The sequence below is a fragment of the Anthonomus grandis genome, chromosome 11, assembly GCF_022605725.1.
Source record: "Anthonomus grandis grandis chromosome 11, icAntGran1.3, whole genome shotgun sequence".
NCBI classification, from domain to species: Eukaryota; Metazoa; Arthropoda; class Insecta; order Coleoptera; family Curculionidae; genus Anthonomus; species Anthonomus grandis.
Window position 1 is genome coordinate 26,936,632 of NC_065556.1, and position 18,325 is coordinate 26,954,956.

The 18,325-nt window shown below is 39.6% G+C and overlaps 1 protein-coding gene and 1 long non-coding RNA gene across 19 annotated transcripts in view; one reads left to right on the top strand and one right to left on the bottom strand.

Annotated features, from left to right (window-relative positions):
* Positions 1-18,325, bottom strand: part of LOC126742589 (uncharacterized) — a 182,786-nt gene that overhangs the window by 136,789 nt on the left and 27,672 nt on the right. The window lies entirely within an intron of this gene.
* LOC126742591 (uncharacterized) lies at positions 4,632-18,303 on the top strand. 4 transcript variants are annotated; one of them, XR_007662612.1, is made up of 4 exons: positions 4,632-4,780; positions 14,396-14,761; positions 15,774-16,279; positions 16,926-17,356. It is a non-coding gene; the product is annotated as an uncharacterized LOC126742591 (long non-coding RNA). The 4 variants fall into 4 exon arrangements; XR_007662614.1 differs by lacking the exons at positions 4,632-4,780; positions 16,926-17,356 and adding an exon at positions 17,938-18,303 and having other exon boundaries at positions 14,339-14,761; XR_007662613.1 differs by lacking the exons at positions 4,632-4,780; positions 16,926-17,356 and adding an exon at positions 17,432-17,758 and having other exon boundaries at positions 14,339-14,761.

Genomic DNA, 18,325 nt, shown 5'->3' on the forward strand with positions numbered 1-18,325 from the left:
AAAAGTGACTTTTTCCGAATTTTCAAAGTGCTATAATTCCACTTGTTCTGGTCGAATTCCGTTATAACCCGGTGTTTTCTTAATGTAGGTGATGGAAATAAGCCGCTGATAGGGGTTTCTATTGCTATTTTCGGGTTTAAAGGAAATCGATTTTTCGCATTTTCAAAGTGCTATAATTCCCTTAGTTTTTCTCAAAACTCATTATAACCCGGTGTTTTCGTGTTGTAGGTGATGGGAACAAGCCGCTGGTATAGTTAGTTCAAATTCGAAAAAAATCAATTTTTGGTAAAAAATTCGATACGGGGGGGTATACCCTAAAAATGAAAAATCCTTAACTTTGGAGGTTCATATCTCGGCTTCTATGGGCCCTATCGGGAAAATTCCAACGGTTTTGACTTAGTTTCGTCCTTCTGAATCCAACGAGACCATCCGCAAGGTCGTAGCTCCCATATTAGCTGAGATCTTGCATTTTTAGGACCCATTTTTGGGCTCAAAAACGGGGTCGAAAATTGACTTTTTTCCGAATTTTCAAAGTGCTATAATTCCACTTGTTCTCGTCGAATTCCGTTAAAACCCGGTGTTTTCGTAATGTAGGTGATGGGAATAAGCCGCTGATAGGGGTTTCTAATGCTATTTTCGGGTTTAAAGGAAATCGATTTTTCGCATATTCAAAGTGCTATAATTCCCTTAGTTTTTCTCAAAACTCATTATAACCCGGTGTTTTCGTGTTGTAGGTGATGGGAACAAGCCGCTGGTATAGTTAGTTCAAATTCGAAAAAAATCAATTTTTGGTGAAAAATTCGATACGGGGGGGTATACCCTAAAAATGAAAAATCCTTAAATTTGGAGGTTCATATCTCGGCTTCTATGGGCCCTATCGGGAAAATTCCAACGGTTTTGACTTAGTTTCGTCCTTCTGAATCCAACGAGACCATCCGCAAGGTCGTAGCTCCCATATTAGCTGAGATCTTGCATTTTTAGGACCCATTTTTGGGCTCAAAAACGGGGTCGAAAATTGACTTTTTTCCGAATTTTCAAAGTGCTATAATTCCACTTGTTCTCGTCGAATTCCGTTAAAACCCGGTGTTTTCGTAATGTAGGTGATGGGAATAAGCCGCTGATAGGGGTTTCTAATGCTATTCTCGGGTTTAAAGAAAATCGATTTTTCGCATTTTCAAAGTGCTATAATTCCCTTAGTTTTTCTCAAAACTCATTATAACCCGGTGTTTTCGTGTTGTAGGTGATGGGAACAAGCCGCTGGTATAGTTAGTTCAAATTCGAAAAAAATCAATTTTTGGTGAAAAATTCGATACGGGGGGGTATACCCTAAAAATGAAAAATCCTTAACTTTGGAGGTTCATATCTCGGCTTCTATGGGCCCTATCGGGAAAATTCCAACGGTTTTGACTTAGTTTCGTCCTTCTGAATCCAACGAGACCATCCGCAAGGTCGTAGCTCCCATATTAGCTGAGATCTCGCATTTTTATGACCCATTTTTGGGCTCAAAAACGGGGTCGGAAATTGACTTTTTTCCGAATTTTCAAAGTGCTATAATTCCACTTGTTCTCGTCGAATTCCGTTAAAACCCGGTGTTTTCGTAATGTAGGTGATGGGAATAAGCCGCTGATAGGGGTTTCTAATGCTATTTTCGGGTTTAAAGGAAATCGATTTTTCGCATATTCAAAGTGCTATAATTCCCTTAGTTTTTCTCAAAACTCATTATAACCCGGTGTTTTCGTGTTGTAGGTGATGGGAACAATCCGCTGGTATAGTTAGTTCAAATTCGAAAAAAATCAATTTTTGGTGAAAAATTCGATACGGGGGGGTATACCCTAAAAATGAAAAATCCTTAACTTTGGAGGTTCATATCTCGGCTTCTATGGGCCCTATCTGGAAAATTCCAACGGTTTTGACTTAGTTTCGTCCTTCTGAATCCAACGAGACCATCCGCAAGGTCGTAGCTCCCATATTAGCTGAGATCTTGCATTTTTAGGACCCATTTTTGGGCTCAAAAACGGGGTCGAAAATTGACTTTTTTCCGATTTTTCAGAGTGCTATAATTCCACTTGTTCTCGTCGAATTCCGTTAAAACCCGGTGTTTTCGTAATGTAGGTGATGGGAATAAGCCGCTGATAGGGGTTTCTATAGCTATTTTCGGGTTTAAAGAAAATCGATTTTTCGCATTTTCAAAGTGCTATAATTCCCTTAGTTTTTCTCAAAACTCATTATAACCCGGTGTTTTCGTGTTGTAGGTGATGGGAACAAGCCGCTGGTATAGTTAGTTCAAATTCGAAAAAAATCAATTTTTGGTGAAAAATTCGATACGGGGGGGTATACCCTAAAAATGAAAAATCCTTAAATTTGGAGGTTCATATCTCGGCTTCTATGGGCCCTATCGGGAAAATTCCAACGGTTTTGACTTAGTTTCGTCCTTCTGAATCCAACGAGACCATCCGCAAGGTCGTAGCTCCCATATTAGCTGAGATCTTGCATTTTTAGGACCCATTTTTGGGCTCAAAAACGGGGTCGAAAATTGACTTTTTTCCGAATTTTTAAAGTGCTATAATTCCACTTGTTCTCGTCGAATTCCGTTAAAACCCGGTGTTTTCGTAATGTAGGTGATGGGAATAAGCCGCTGATAGGGGTTTCTATAGCTATTTTCGGGTTTAAAGAAAATCGATTTTTCGCATTTTCAAAGTGCTATAATTCCCTTAGTTTTTCTCAAAACTCATTATAACCCGGTGTTTTCGTGTTGTAGGTGATGGGAACAAGCCGCTAATATAGTTAGTTCAAATTCGAAAAAAATCAATTTTTGGTGAAAAATTCGATACGGGGGGGTATACCCTAAAAATGAAAAATCCTTAACTTTGGAGGTTCATATCTCGGCTTCTATGGGCCCTATCGGGAAAATTCCAACGGTTTTGACTTAGTTTCGTCCTTCTGAATCCAACGAGACCATCCGCAAGGTCGTAGCTCCCATATTAGCTGAGATCTTGCATTTTTAGGACCCATTTTTGGGCTCAAAAACGAGGTCGAAAAGTGACTTTTTCCGAATTTTCAAAGTGCTATAATTCCACTTGTTCTGGTCGAATTCCGTTAAAACCCGGTGTTTTCGTAATGTAGGTGATGGGAATAAGCCGCTGATAGGGGTTTCTATAGCTATTTTCGGGTTTAAAGAAAATCGATTTTTCGCATTTTCAAAGTGCTATAATTCCCTTAGTTTTTCTCAAAACTCATTATAACCCGGTGTTTTCGTGTTGTAGGTGATGGGAACAAGCCGCTAATATAGTTAGTTCAAATTCGAAAAAAATCAATTTTTGGTGAAAAATTCGATACGGGGGGGTATACCCTAAAAATGAAAAATCCTTAACTTTGGAGGTTCATATCTCGGCTTCTATGGGCCCTATCGGGAAAATTCCAACGGTTTTGACTTAGTTTCGTCCTTCTGAATCCAACGAGACCATCCGCAAGGTCGTAGCTCCCATATTAGCTGAGATCTTGCATTTTTAGGACCCATTTTTGGGCTCAAAAACGAGGTCGAAAAGTGACTTTTTTCCGATTTTTCAGAGTGCTATAATTCCACTTGTTCTCGTCGAATTCCGTTAAAACCCGGTGTTTTCGTAATGTAGGTGATGGGAATAAGCCGCTGATAGGGGTTTCTATAGCTATTTTCGGGTTTAAAGAAAATCGATTTTTCGCATTTTCAAAGTGCTATAATTCCCTTAGTTTTTCTCAAAACTCATTATAACCCGGTGTTTTCGTGTTGTAGGTGATGGGAACAAGCCGCTGGTATAGTTAGTTCAAATTCGAAAAAAATCAATTTTTGGTGAAAAATTCGATACGGGGGGGTATACCCTAAAAATGAAAAATCCTTAAATTTGGAGGTTCATATCTCGGCTTCTATGGGCCCTATCGGGAAAATTCCAACGGTTTTGACTTAGTTTCGTCCTTCTGAATCCAACGAGACCATCCGCAAGGTCGTAGCTCCCATATTAGCTGAGATCTTGCATTTTTAGGACCCATTTTTGGGCTCAAAAACGGGGTCGAAAATTGACTTTTTTCCGAATTTTCAAAGTGCTATAATTCCACTTGTTCTCGTCGAATTCCGTTAAAACCCGGTGTTTTCGTAATGTAGGTGATGGGAATAAGCCGCTGATAGGGGTTTCTATAGCTATTTTCGGGTTTAAAGAAAATCGATTTTTCGCATTTTCAAAGTGCTATAATTCCCTTAGTTTTTCTCAAAACTCATTATAACCCGGTGTTTTCGTGTTGTAGGTGATGGGAACAAGCCGCTAATATAGTTAGTTCAAATTCGAAAAAAATCAATTTTTGGTGAAAAATTCGATACGGGGGGGTATACCCTAAAAATGAAAAATCCTTAACTTTGGAGGTTCATATCTCGGCTTCTATGGGCCCTATCGGGAAAATTCCAACGGTTTTGACTTAGTTTCGTCCTTCTGAATCCAACGAGACCATCCGCAAGGTCGTAGCTCCCATATTAGCTGAGATCTTGCATTTTTAGGACCCATTTTTGGGCTCAAAAACGAGGTCGAAAAGTGACTTTTTCCGAATTTTCAAAGTGCTATAATTCCACTTGTTCTGGTCGAATTCCGTTAAAACCCGGTGTTTTCGTAATGTAGGTGATGGGAATAAGCCGCTGATAGGGGTTTCTATTGCTATTTTCGGGTTTAAAGGAAATCGATTTTTCGCATTTTCAAAGTGCTATAATTCCCTTAGTTTTTCTCAAAACTCATTATAACCCGGTGTTTTCGTGTTGTAGGTGATGGGAACAAGCCGCTGGTATAGTAAGTTCAAATTCGAAAAAAATCAATTTTTGGTGAAAAATTCGATACGGGGGGGTATACCCTAAAAATGAAAAATCCTTAACTTTGGAGGTTCATATCTCGGCTTCTATGGGCCCTATCGGGAAAATTCCAACGGTTTTGACTTAGTTTCGTCCTTCTGAATCCAACGAGACCATCCGCAAGGTCGTAGCTCCCATATTAGCTGAGATCTTGCATTTTTAGGACCCATTTTTGGGCTCAAAAACGGGGTCGGAAATTGACTTTTTTCCGAATTTTCAAAGTGCTATAATTCCACTTGTTCTCGTCGAATTCCGTTAAAACCCGGTGTTTTCGTAATGTAGGTGATGGGAATAAGCCGCTGATAGGGGTTTCTAATGCTATTTTCGGGTTTAAAGGAAATCGATTTTTCGCATATTCAAAGTGCTATAATTCCCTTAGTTTTTCTCAAAACTCATTATAACCCGGTGTTTTCGTGTTGTAGGTGATGGGAACAAGCCGCTGGTATAGTTAGTTCAAATTCGAAAAAAATCAATTTTTGGTGAAAAATTCGATACGGGGGGGTATACCCTAAAAATGAAAAATCCTTAAATTTGGAGGTTCATATCTCGGCTTCTATGGGCCCTATCGGGAAAATTCCAACGGTTTTGACTTAGTTTCGTCCTTCTGAATCCAACGAGACCATCCGCAAGGTCGTAGCTCCCATATTAGCTGAGATCTTGCATTTTTAGGACCCATTTTTGGGCTCAAAAACGGGGTCGAAAATTGACTTTTTTCCGAATTTTCAAAGTGCTATAATTCCACTTGTTCTCGTCGAATTCCGTTAAAACCCGGTGTTTTCGTAATGTAGGTGATGGGAATAAGCCGCTGATAGGGGTTTCTAATGCTATTCTCGGGTTTAAAGAAAATCGATTTTTCGCATTTTCAAAGTGCTATAATTCCCTTAGTTTTTCTCAAAACTCATTATAACCCGGTGTTTTCGTGTTGTAGGTGATGGGAACAAGCCGCTGGTATAGTTAGTTCAAATTCGAAAAAAATCAATTTTTGGTGAAAAATTCGATACGGGGGGGTATACCCTAAAAATGAAAAATCCTTAACTTTGGAGGTTCATATCTCGGCTTCTATGGGCCCTATCGGGAAAATTCCAACGGTTTTGACTTAGTTTCGTCCTTCTGAATACAACGAGACCATCCGCAAGGTCGTAGCTCCCATATTAGCTGAGATCTCGCATTTTTAGGACCCATTTTTGGGCTCAAAAACGGGGTCGGAAATTGACTTTTTTCCGAATTTTCAAAGTGCTATAATTCCACTTGTTCTCGTCGAATTCCGTTAAAACCCGGTGTTTTCGTAATGTAGGTGATGGGAATAAGCCGCTGATAGGGGTTTCTAATGCTATTTTCGGGTTTAAAGGAAATCGATTTTTCGCATATTCAAAGTGCTATAATTCCCTTAGTTTTTCTCAAAACTCATTATAACCCGGTGTTTTCGTGTTGTAGGTGATGGGAACAAGCCGCTGGTATAGTTAGTTCAAATTCGAAAAAAATCAATTTTTGGTGAAAAATTCGATACGGGGGGGTATACCCTAAAAATGAAAAATCCTTAAATTTGGAGGTTCATATCTCGGCTTCTATGGGCCCTATCGGGAAAATTCCAACGGTTTTGACTTAGTTTCGTCCTTCTGAATCCAACGAGACCATCCGCAAGGTCGTAGCTCCCATATTAGCTGAGATCTCGCATTTTTAGGACCCATTTTTGGGCTCAAAAACGGGGTCGAAAATTGACTTTTTTCCGAATTTTCAAAGTGCTATAATTCCACTTGTTCTCGTCGAATTCCGTTAAAACCCGGTGTTTTCGTAATGTAGGTGATGGGAATAAGCCGCTGATAGGGGTTTCTATAGCTATTTTCGGGTTTAAAGAAAATCGATTTTTCGCATTTTCAAAGTGCTATAATTCCCTTAGTTTTTCTCAAAACTCATTATAACCCGGTGTTTTCGTGTTGTAGGTGATGGGAACAAGCCGCTGGTATAGTAAGTTCAAATTCGAAAAAAATCAATTTTTGGTGAAAAATTCGATACGGGGGGGTATACCCTAAAAATGAAAAATCCTTAACTTTGGAGGTTCATATCTCGGCTTCTATGGGCCCTATCGGGAAAATTCCAACGGTTTTGACTTAGTTTCGTCCTTCTGAATCCAACGAGACCATCCGCAAGGTCGTAGCTCCCATATTAGCTGAGATCTTGCATTTTTAGGACCCATTTTTGGGCTCAAAAACGGGGTCGGAAATTGACTTTTTTCCGAATTTTCAAAGTGCTATAATTCCACTTGTTCTCGTCGAATTCCGTTAAAACCCGGTGTTTTCGTAATGTAGGTGATGGGAATAAGCCGCTGATAGGGGTTTCTAATGCTATTTTCGGGTTTAAAGGAAATCGATTTTTCGCATATTCAAAGTGCTATAATTCCCTTAGTTTTTCTCAAAACTCATTATAACCCGGTGTTTTCGTGTTGTAGGTGATGGGAACAAGCCGCTGGTATAGTTAGTTCAAATTCGAAAAAAATCAATTTTTGGTGAAAAATTCGATACGGGGGGGTATACCCTAAAAATGAAAAATCCTTAACTTTGGAGGTTCATATCTCGGCTTCTATGGGCCCTATCGGGAAAATTCCAACGGTTTTGACTTAGTTTCGTCCTTCTGAATCCAACGAGACCATCCGCAAGGTCGTAGCTCCCATATTAGCTGAGATCTCGCATTTTTAGGACCCATTTTTGGGCTCAAAAACGGGGTCGAAAATTGACTTTTTTCCGAATTTTCAAAGTGCTATAATTCCACTTGTTCTCGTCGAATTCCGTTAAAACCCGGTGTTTTTCGTAATGTAGGTGATGGGAATAAGCCGCTGATAGGGGTTTCTATAGCTATTTTCGGGTTTAAAGAAAATCGATTTTTCGCATTTTCAAAGTGCTATAATTCCCTTAGTTTTTCTCAAAACTCATTATAACCCGGTGTTTTCGTGTTGTAGGTGATGGGAACAAGCCGCTGGTATAGTTAGTTCAAATTCGAAAAAAATCAATTTTTGGTGAAAAATTCGATACGGGGGGTATACCCTAAAATGAAAAATCCTTAACTTTGGAAGTTCATATCTCGGCTTCTATGGGCCCTATCGGGAAAATTCCAACGGTTTTGACTTAGTTTCGTCCTTCTGAATACAACGAGACCATCCGCAAGGTCGTAGCTCCCATATTAGCTGAGATCTCGCATTTTTAGGACCCATTTTTGGGCTCAAAAACGGGGTCGGAAATTGACTTTTTTCCGAATTTTCAAAGTGCTATAATTCCACTTGTTCTCGTCGAATTCCGTTAAAACCCGGTGTTTTCGTAATGTAGGTGATGGGAATAAGCCGCTGATAGGGGTTTCTAATGCTATTTTCGGGTTTAAAGGAAATCGATTTTTCGCATATTCAAAGTGCTATAATTCCCTTAGTTTTTCTCAAAACTCATTATAACCCGGTGTTTTCGTGTTGTAGGTGATGGGAACAAGCCGCTGGTATAGTTAGTTCAAATTCGAAAAAAATCAATTTTTGGTGAAAAATTCGATACGGGGGGGTATACCCTAAAAATGAAAAATCCTTAACTTTGGAGGTTCATATCTCGGCTTCTATGGGCCCTATCGGGAAAATTCCAACGGTTTTGACTTAGTTTCGTCCTTCTGAATCCAACGAGACCATCCGCAAGGTCGTAGCTCCCATATTAGCTGAGATCTCGCATTTTTAGGACCCATTTTTGGGCTCAAAAACGGGGTCGGAAATTGACTTTTTTCCGAATTTTCAAAGTGCTATAATTCCACTTGTTCTCGTCGAATTCCGTTAAAACCCGGTGTTTTCGTAATGTAGGTGATGGGAATAAGCCGCTGATAGGGGTTTCTAATGCTATTTTCGGGTTTAAAGGAAATCGATTTTTCGCATATTCAAAGTGCTATAATTCCCTTAGTTTTTCTCAAAACTCATTATAACCCGGTGTTTTCGTGTTGTAGGTGATGGGAACAAGCCGCTGGTATAGTTAGTTCAAATTCGAAAAAAATCAATTTTTGGTGAAAAATTCGATACGGGGGGGTATACCCTAAAAATGAAAAATCCTTAACTTTGGAGGTTCATATCTCGGCTTCTATACTCTCACGAGATGTGTATTCCAACGGTTTTGACTTAGTTTCGTCCTTCTGAATCCAACGAGACCATCCGCAAGGTCGTAGCTCCCATATTAGCTGAGATCTCGCATTTTTAGGACCCATTTTTGGGCTCAAAAACGGGGTCGGAAATTGACTTTTTTCCGAATTTTCAAAGTGCTATAATTCCACTTGTTCTCGTCGAATTCCGTTAAAACCCGGTGTTTTCGTAATGTAGGTGATGGGAATAAGCCGCTGATAGGGGTTTCTAATGCTATTTTCGGGTTTAAAGGAAATCGATTTTTCGCATATTCAAAGTGCTATAATTCCCTTAGTTTTTCTCAAAACTCATTATAACCCGGTGTTTTCGTGTTGTAGGTGATGGGAACAAGCCGCTGGTATAGTTAGTTCAAATTCGAAAAAAATCAATTTTTGGTGAAAAATTCGATACGGGGGGGTATACCCTAAAAATGAAAAATCCTTAAATTTGGAGGTTCATATCTCGGCTTCTATGGGCCCTATCGGGAAAATTCCAACGGTTTTGACTTAGTTTCGTCCTTCTGAATCCAACGAGACCATCCGCAAGGTCGTAGCTCCCATATTAGCTGAGATCTCGCATTTTTAGGACCCATTTTTGGGCTCAAAAACGGGGTCGAAAATTGACTTTTTTCCGAATTTTCAAAGTGCTATAATTCCACTTGTTCTCGTCGAATTCCGTTAAAACCCGGTGTTTTCGTAATGTAGGTGATGGGAATAAGCCGCTGATAGGGGTTTCTAATGCTATTCTCGGGTTTAAAGAAAATCGATTTTTCGCATTTTCAAAGTGCTATAATTCCCTTAGTTTTTCTCAAAACTCATTATAACCCGGTGTTTTCGTGTTGTAGGTGATGGGAACAAGCCGCTGGTATAGTTAGTTCAAATTCGAAAAAAATCAATTTTTGGTGAAAAATTCGATACGGGGGGGTATACCCTAAAAATGAAAAATCCTTAAATTTGGAGGTTCATATCTCGGCTTCTATGGGCCCTATCGGGAAAATTCCAACGGTTTTGACTTAGTTTCGTCCTTCTGAATCCAACGAGACCATCCGCAAGGTCGTAGCTCCCATATTAGCTGAGATCTTGCATTTTTAGGACCCATTTTTGGGCTCAAAAACGGGGTCGGAAATTGACTTTTTTCCGAATTTTCAAAGTGCTATAATTCCACTTGTTCTCGTCGAATTCCGTTAAAACCCGGTGTTTTCGTAATGTAGGTGATGGGAATAAGCCGCTGATAGGGGTTTCTAATGCTATTTTCGGGTTTAAAGGAAATCGATTTTTCGCATATTCAAAGTGCTATAATTCCCTTAGTTTTTCTCAAAACTCATTATAACCCGGTGTTTTCGTGTTGTAGGTGATGGGAACAAGCCGCTGGTATAGTTAGTTCAAATTCGAAAAAAATCAATTTTTGGTGAAAAATTCGATACGGGGGGGTATACCCTAAAAATGAAAAATCCTTAACTTTGGAGGTTCATATCTCGGCTTCTATGGGCCCTATCGGGAAAATTCCAACGGTTTTGACTTAGTTTCGTCCTTCTGAATCCAACGAGACCATCCGCAAGGTCGTAGCTCCCATATTAGCTGAGATCTTGCATTTTTAGGACCCATTTTTGGGCTCAAAAACGGGGTCGAAAATTGACTTTTTTTCCGATTTTTCAGAGTGCTATAATTCCACTTGTTCTCGTCGAATTCCGTTAAAACCCGGTGTTTTCGTAATGTAGGTGATGGGAATAAGCCGCTGATAGGGGTTTCTATAGCTATTTTCGGGTTTAAAGAAAATCGATTTTTCGCATTTTCAAAGTGCTATAATTCCCTTAGTTTTTCTCAAAACTCATTATAACCCGGTGTTTTCGTGTTGTAGGTGATGGTAACAAGCCGCTGGTATAGTTAGTTCAAATTCGAAAAAAATCAATTTTTGGTGAAAAATTCGATACGGGGGGGTATACCCTAAAAATGAAAAATCCTTAACTTTGGAGGTTCATATCTCGGCTTCTATGGGCCCTATCGGGAAAATTCCAACGGTTTTGACTTAGTTTCGTCCTTCTGAATCCAACGAGACCATCCGCAAGGTCGTAGCTCCCATATTAGCTGAGATCTTGCATTTTTAGGACCCATTTTTGGGCTCAAAAACGGGGTCGGAAATTGACTTTTTTCCGAATTTTCAAAGTGCTATAATTCCACTTGTTCTCGTCGAATTCCGTTAAAACCCGGTGTTTTCGTAATGTAGGTGATGGGAATAAGCCGCTGATAGGGGTTTCTAATGCTATTTTCGGGTTTAAAGGAAATCGATTTTTCGCATATTCAAAGTGCTATAATTCCCTTAGTTTTTCTCAAAACTCATTATAACCCGGTGTTTTCGTGTTGTAGGTGATGGGAACAAGCCGCTGGTATAGTTAGTTCAAATTCGAAAAAAATCAATTTTTGGTGAAAAATTCGATACGGGGGGGTATACCCTAAAAATGAAAAATCCTTAACTTTGAAGGTTCATATCTCGGCTTCTATGGGCCCTATCGGGAAAATTCCAACGGTTTTGACTTAGTTTCGTCCTTCTGAATCCAACGAGACCATCCGCAAGGTCGTAGCTCCCATATTAGCTGAGATCTTGCATTTTTAGGACCCATTTTTGGGCTCAAAAACGGGGTCGGAAATTGACTTTTTTCCGAATTTTCAAAGTGCTATAATTCCACTTGTTCTCGTCGAATTCCGTTAAAACCCGGTGTTTTCGTAATGTAGGTGATGGAAATAAGCCGCTGATAGGGGTTTCTATAGCTATTTTCGAGTTTAAAGAAAATCGATTTTTCGCATTTTCAAAGTGCTATAATTCCCTTAGTTTTTCTCAAAACTCATTATAACCCGGTGTTTTCGTGTTGTAGGTGATGGGAACAAGCCGCTGGTATAGTTAGTTCAAATTCGAAAAAAATCAATTTTTGGTGAAAAATTCGATACGGGGGGGTATACCCTAAAAATGAAAAATCCTTAACTTTGAAGGTTCATATCTCGGCTTCTATGGGCCCTATCGGGAAAATTCCAACGGTTTTGACTTAGTTTCGTCCTTCTGAATCCAACGAGACCATCCGCAAGGTCGTAGCTCCCATATTAGCTGAGATCTCGCATTTTTAGGACCCATTTTTGGGCTCAAAAACGGGGTCGGAAATTGACTTTTTTCCGAATTTTCAAAGTGCTATAATTCCACTTGTTCTCGTCGAATTCCGTTAAAACCCGGTGTTTTCGTAATGTAGGTGATGGGAATAAGCCGCTGATAGGGGTTTCTAATGCTATTTTCGGGTTTAAAGGAAAGCGATTTTTCGCATATTCAAAGTGCTATAATTCCCTTAGTTTTTCTCAAAACTCATTATAACCCGGTGTTTTCGTGTTGTAGGTGATGGGAACAAGCCGCTGGTATAGTTAGTTCAAATTCGAAAAAAATCAATTTTTGGTGAAAAATTCGATACGGGGGGGTATACCCTAAAAATGAAAAATCCTTAACTTTGGAGGTTCATATCTCGGCTTCTATGGGCCCTATCGGGAAAATTCCAACGGTTTTGACTTAGTTTCGTCCTTCTGAATCCAACGAGACCATCCGCAAGGTCGTAGCTCCCATATTAGCTGAGATCTCGCATTTTTAGGACCCATTTTTGGGCTCAAAAACGGGGTCGGAAATTGACTTTTTTCCGAATTTTCAAAGTGCTATAATTCCACTTGTTCTCGTCGAATTCCGTTAAAACCCGGTGTTTTCGTAATGTAGGTGATGGGAATAAGCCGCTGATAGGGGTTTCTAATGCTATTTTCGGGTTTAAAGGAAATCGATTTTTCGCATATTCAAAGTGCTATAATTCCCTTAGTTTTTCTCAAAACTCATTATAACCCGGTGTTTTCGTGTTGTAGGTGATGGGAACAAGCCGCTGGTATAGTTAGTTCAAATTCGAAAAAAATCAATTTTTGGTGAAAAATTCGATACGGGGGGGTATACCCTAAAAATGAAAAATCCTTAACTTTGGAGGTTCATATCTCGGCTTCTATGGGCCCTATCGGGAAAATTCCAACGGTTTTGACTTAGTTTCGTCCTTCTGAATCCAACGAGACCATCCGCAAGGTCGTAGCTCCCATATTAGCTGAGATCTCGCATTTTTAGGACCCATTTTTGGGCTCAAAAACGGGGTCGGAAATTGACTTTTTTCCGAATTTTCAAAGTGCTATAATTCCACTTGTTCTCGTCGAATTCCGTTAAAACCCGGTGTTTTCGTAATGTAGGTGATGGGAATAAGCCGCTGATAGGGGTTTCTAATGCTATTTTCGGGTTTAAAGGAAATCGATTTTTCGCATATTCAAAGTGCTATAATTCCCTTAGTTTTTCTCAAAACTCATTATAACCCGGTGTTTTCGTGTTGTAGGTGATGGGAACAAGCCGCTGGTATAGTTAGTTCAAATTCGAAAAAAATCAATTTTTGGTGAAAAATTCGATACGGGGGGGTATACCCTAAAAATGAAAAATCCTTAACTTTGGAGGTTCATATCTCGGCTTCTATGGGCCCTATCGGGAAAATTCCAACGGTTTTGACTTAGTTTCGTCCTTCTGAATCCAACGAGACCATCCGCAAGGTCGTAGCTCCCATATTAGCTGAGATCTCGCATTTTTAGGACCCATTTTTGGGCTCAAAAACGGGGTCGGAAATTGACTTTTTTCCGAATTTTCAAAGTGCTATAATTCCACTTGTTCTCGTCGAATTCCGTTAAAACCCGGTGTTTTCGTAATGTAGGTGATGGGAATAAGCCGCTGATAGGGGTTTCTAATGCTATTTTCGGGTTTAAAGGAAATCGATTTTTCGCATATTCAAAGTGCTATAATTCCCTTAGTTTTTCTCAAAACTCATTATAACCCGGTGTTTTCGTGTTGTAGGTGATGGGAACAAGCCGCTGGTATAGTTAGTTCAAATTCGAAAAAAATCAATTTTTGGTGAAAAATTCGATACGGGGGGGTATACCCTAAAAATGAAAAATCCTTAACTTTGGAGGTTCATATCTCGGCTTCTATGGGCCCTATCGGGAAAATTCCAACGGTTTTGACTTAGTTTCGTCCTTCTGAATCCAACGAGACCATCCGCAAGGTCGTAGCTCCCATATTAGCTGAGATCTCGCATTTTTAGGACCCATTTTTGGGCTCAAAAACGGGGTCGGAAATTGACTTTTTTCCGAATTTTCAAAGTGCTATAATTCCACTTGTTCTCGTCGAATTCCGTTAAAACCCGGTGTTTTCGTAATGTAGGTGATGGGAATAAGCCGCTGATAGGGGTTTCTAATGCTATTTTCGGGTTTAAAGGAAATCGATTTTTCGCATATTCAAAGTGCTATAATTCCCTTAGTTTTTCTCAAAACTCATTATAACCCGGTGTTTTCGTGTTGTAGGTGATGGGAACAAGCCGCTGGTATAGTTAGTTCAAATTCGAAAAAAATCAATTTTTGGTGAAAAATTCGATACGGGGGGGTATACCCTAAAAATGAAAAATCCTTAACTTTGGAGGTTCATATCTCGGCTTCTATGGGCCCTATCGGGAAAATTCCAACGGTTTTGACTTAGTTTCGTCCTTCTGAATCCAACGAGACCATCCGCAAGGTCGTAGCTCCCATATTAGCTGAGATCTCGCATTTTTAGGACCCATTTTTGGGCTCAAAAACGGGGTCGGAAATTGACTTTTTTCCGAATTTTCAAAGTGCTATAATTCCACTTGTTCTCGTCGAATTCCGTTATAACCCGGTGTTTTCGTAATGTAGGTGATGGGAATAAGCCGCTGATAGGGGTTTCTATAGCTATTTTCGGGTTAAAAGAAAATCGATTTTTTGCATTTTCAAAGTGCTATAATTCCCTTAGTTTTTCTCAAAACTCATTATAACCCGGTGTTTTCGTGTTGTAGGTGATGGGAACAAGCCGCTGGTATAGTTAGTTCAAATTCGAAAAAAATCAATTTTTGGTGAAAAATTCGATACGGGGGGGTACACCCTAAAAATGAAAAATCCTTAACTTTGGAGGTTCATATCTCGGCTTCTATGGGCCCTATCGGGAAAATTCCAACGGTTTTGACTTAGTTTCGTCCTTCTGAATCCAACGAGACCATCCGCAAGGTCGTAGCTCCCATATTAGCTGAGATCTCGCCTTTTTAGGACCCATTTTTGGGCTCAAAAACGGGGTCGAAAATTGACTTTTTTCCGAATTTTCAAAGTGCTATAATTCCACTTGTTCTCGTCGAATTCCGTAAAAACCCGGTGTTTTCGTAATGTAGGTAATGGGAATAAGCCGCTGATAGGGGTTTCTATAGCTATTTTCGGGTTTAAAGAAAATCGATTTTTTGCATTTTCAAAGTGCTATAATTCCCTTAGTTTTTCTCAAAACTCATTATAACCCGGTGTTTTCGTGTTGTAGGTGATGGGAACAAGCCGCTGGTATAGTTAGTTCAAATTCGAAAAAAATCAATTTTTGGTGAAAAATTCGATACGGGGGGGTATACCCTAAAAATGAAAAATCCTTAACTTTGGAGGTTCATATCTCGGCTTCTATGGGCCCTATCGGGAAAATTCCAACGGTTTTGTCTTAGTTTCGTCCTTCTGAATCCAACGAGACCATCCGCAAGGTCGTAGCTCCCATATTAGCTGAGATCTCGCATTTTTAGGACCCATTTTTGGGCTCAAAAACGGGGTCGAAAATTGACTTTTTTCCGAATTTTCAAAGTGCTATATTTCCACTTGTTCTCGTCGAATTCCGTAAAAACCCGGTGTTTTCGTAATGTAGGTGATGGGAATAAGCCGCTGATAGGGGTTTCTATAGCTATTTTCGGGTTTAAAGAAAATCGATTTTTTGCATTTTCAAAGTGCTATAATTCCCTTAGTTTTTCTCAAAACTCATTATAACCCGGTGTTTTCGTGTTGTAGGTGATGGGAACAAGCCGCTGGTATAGTTAGTTCAAATTCGAAAAAAATCAATTTTTGGTGAAAAATTCGATACGGGGGGGTATACCCTAAAAATGAAAAATCCTTAACTTTGGAGGTTCATATCTCGGCTTCTATGGGCCCTATCGGGAAAATTCCAACGGTTTTGTCTTAGTTTCGTCCTTCTGAATCCAACGAGACCATCCGCAAGGTCGTAGCTCCCATATTAGCTGAGATCTCGCCTTTTTAGGACCCATTTTTGGGCTCAAAAACGGGGTCGAAAATTGACTTTTTTCCGAATTTTCAAAGTGCTATAATTCCACTTGTTCTGGTCGAATTCCGTTATAACCCGGTGTTTTCGTAATGTAGGTGATGGGAATAAGCCGCTGATAGGGGTTTCTATTGCTATTTTCGGGTTTAAAGGAAATCGATTTTTCGCATATTCAAAGTGCTATAATTCCCTTAGTTTTTCTCAAAACTCATTATAACCCGGTGTTTTCGTGTTGTAGGTGATGGGAACAAGCCGCTGATAGGGGTTTCTATAGCTATTTTCGGGTTTAAAGAAAATCGATTTTTTGCATTTTCAAAGTGCTATAATTCCCTTAGTTTTTCTCAAAACTCATTATAACCCGGTGTTTTCGTGTTGTAGGTGATGGGAACAAGCCGCTGGTATAGTTAGTTCAAATTCGAAAAAAATCAATTTTTGGTGAAAAATTCGATACGGGGGGGTATACCCTAAAAATGAAAAATCCTTAACTTTGGAGGTTCATATCTCGGCTTCTATGGGCCCTATCGGGAAAATTCCAACGGTTTTGTCTTAGTTTCGTCCTTCTGAATCCAACGAGACCATCCGCAAGGTCGTAGCTCCCATATTAGCTGAGATCTCGCATTTTTAGGACCCATTTTTGGGCTCAAAAACGGGGTCGAAAATTGACTTTTTTCCGAATTTTCAAAGTGCTATATTTCCACTTGTTCTCGTCGAATTCCGTAAAAACCCGGTGTTTTCGTAATGTAGGTGATGGGAATAAGCCGCTGATAGGGGTTTCTATAGCTATTTTCGGGTTTAAAGAAAATCGATTTTTTGCATTTTCAAAGTGCTATAATTCCCTTAGTTTTTCTCAAAACTCATTATAACCCGGTGTTTTCGTGTTGTAGGTGATGGGAACAAGCCGCTGGTATAGTTAGTTCAAATTCGAAAAAAATCAATTTTTGGTGAAAAATTCGATACGGGGGGGTATACCCTAAAAATGAAAAATCCTTAACTTTGGAGGTTCATATCTCGGCTTCTATGGGCCCTATCGGGAAAATTCCAACGGTTTTGTCTTAGTTTCGTCCTTCTGAATCCAACGAGACCATCCGCAAGGTCGTAGCTCCCATATTAGCTGAGATCTCGCATTTTTAGGACCCATTTTTGGGCTCAAAAACGGGGTCGAAAATTGACTTTTTTCCGAATTTTCAAAGTGCTATATTTCCACTTGTTCTCGTCGAATTCCGTAAAAACCCGGTGTTTTCGTAATGTAGGTGATGGGAATAAGCCGCTGATAGGGGTTTCTATAGCTATTTTCGGGTTTAAAGAAAATCGATTTTTTGCATTTTCAAAGTGCTATAATTCCCTTAGTTTTTCTCAAAACTCATTATAACCCGGTGTTTTCGTGTTGTAGGTGATGGGAACAAGCCGCTGGTATAGTTAGTTCAAATTCGAAAAAAATCAATTTTTGGTGAAAAATTCGATACGGGGGGGTATACCCTAAAAATGAAAAATCCTTAACTTTGGAGGTTCATATCTCGGCTTCTATGGGCCCTATCGGGAAAATTCCAACGGTTTTGTCTTAGTTTCGTCCTTCTGAATCCAACGAGATCATCCGCAAGGTCGTAGCTCCCATATTAGCCGAGATCTCGCATTTTTAGGACCCATTTTTGGGCTCAAAAACGGGGTCGAAAATTGACTTTTTTCCGAATTTTCAAAGTGCTATAATTCCACTTGTTCTCGTCGAATTCCGTAAAAACCCGGTGTTTTCGTAATGTAGGTGATGGGAATAAGCCGCTGATAGGGGTTTCTATAGCTATTTTCGGGTTTAAAGAAAATCGATTTTTTGCATTTTCAAAGTGCTATAATTCCCTTAGTTTTTCTCAAAACTCATTATAACCCGGTGTTTTCGTGTTGTAGGTGATGGGAACAAGCCGCTGGTATAGTTAGTTCAAATTCGAAAAAAATCAATTTTTGGTGAAAAATTCGATACGGGGGGGTATACCCTAAAAATGAAAAATCCTTAACTTTGGAGGTTCATATCTCGGCTTCTATGGGCCCTATCGGGAAAATTCCAACGGTTTTGACTTAGTTTTATCCTTCTGAATCCAACGAGACCATCGGTAAGTTCGTAGCTCTCATATTAGCTGAGATCTCGCATTTTTGTG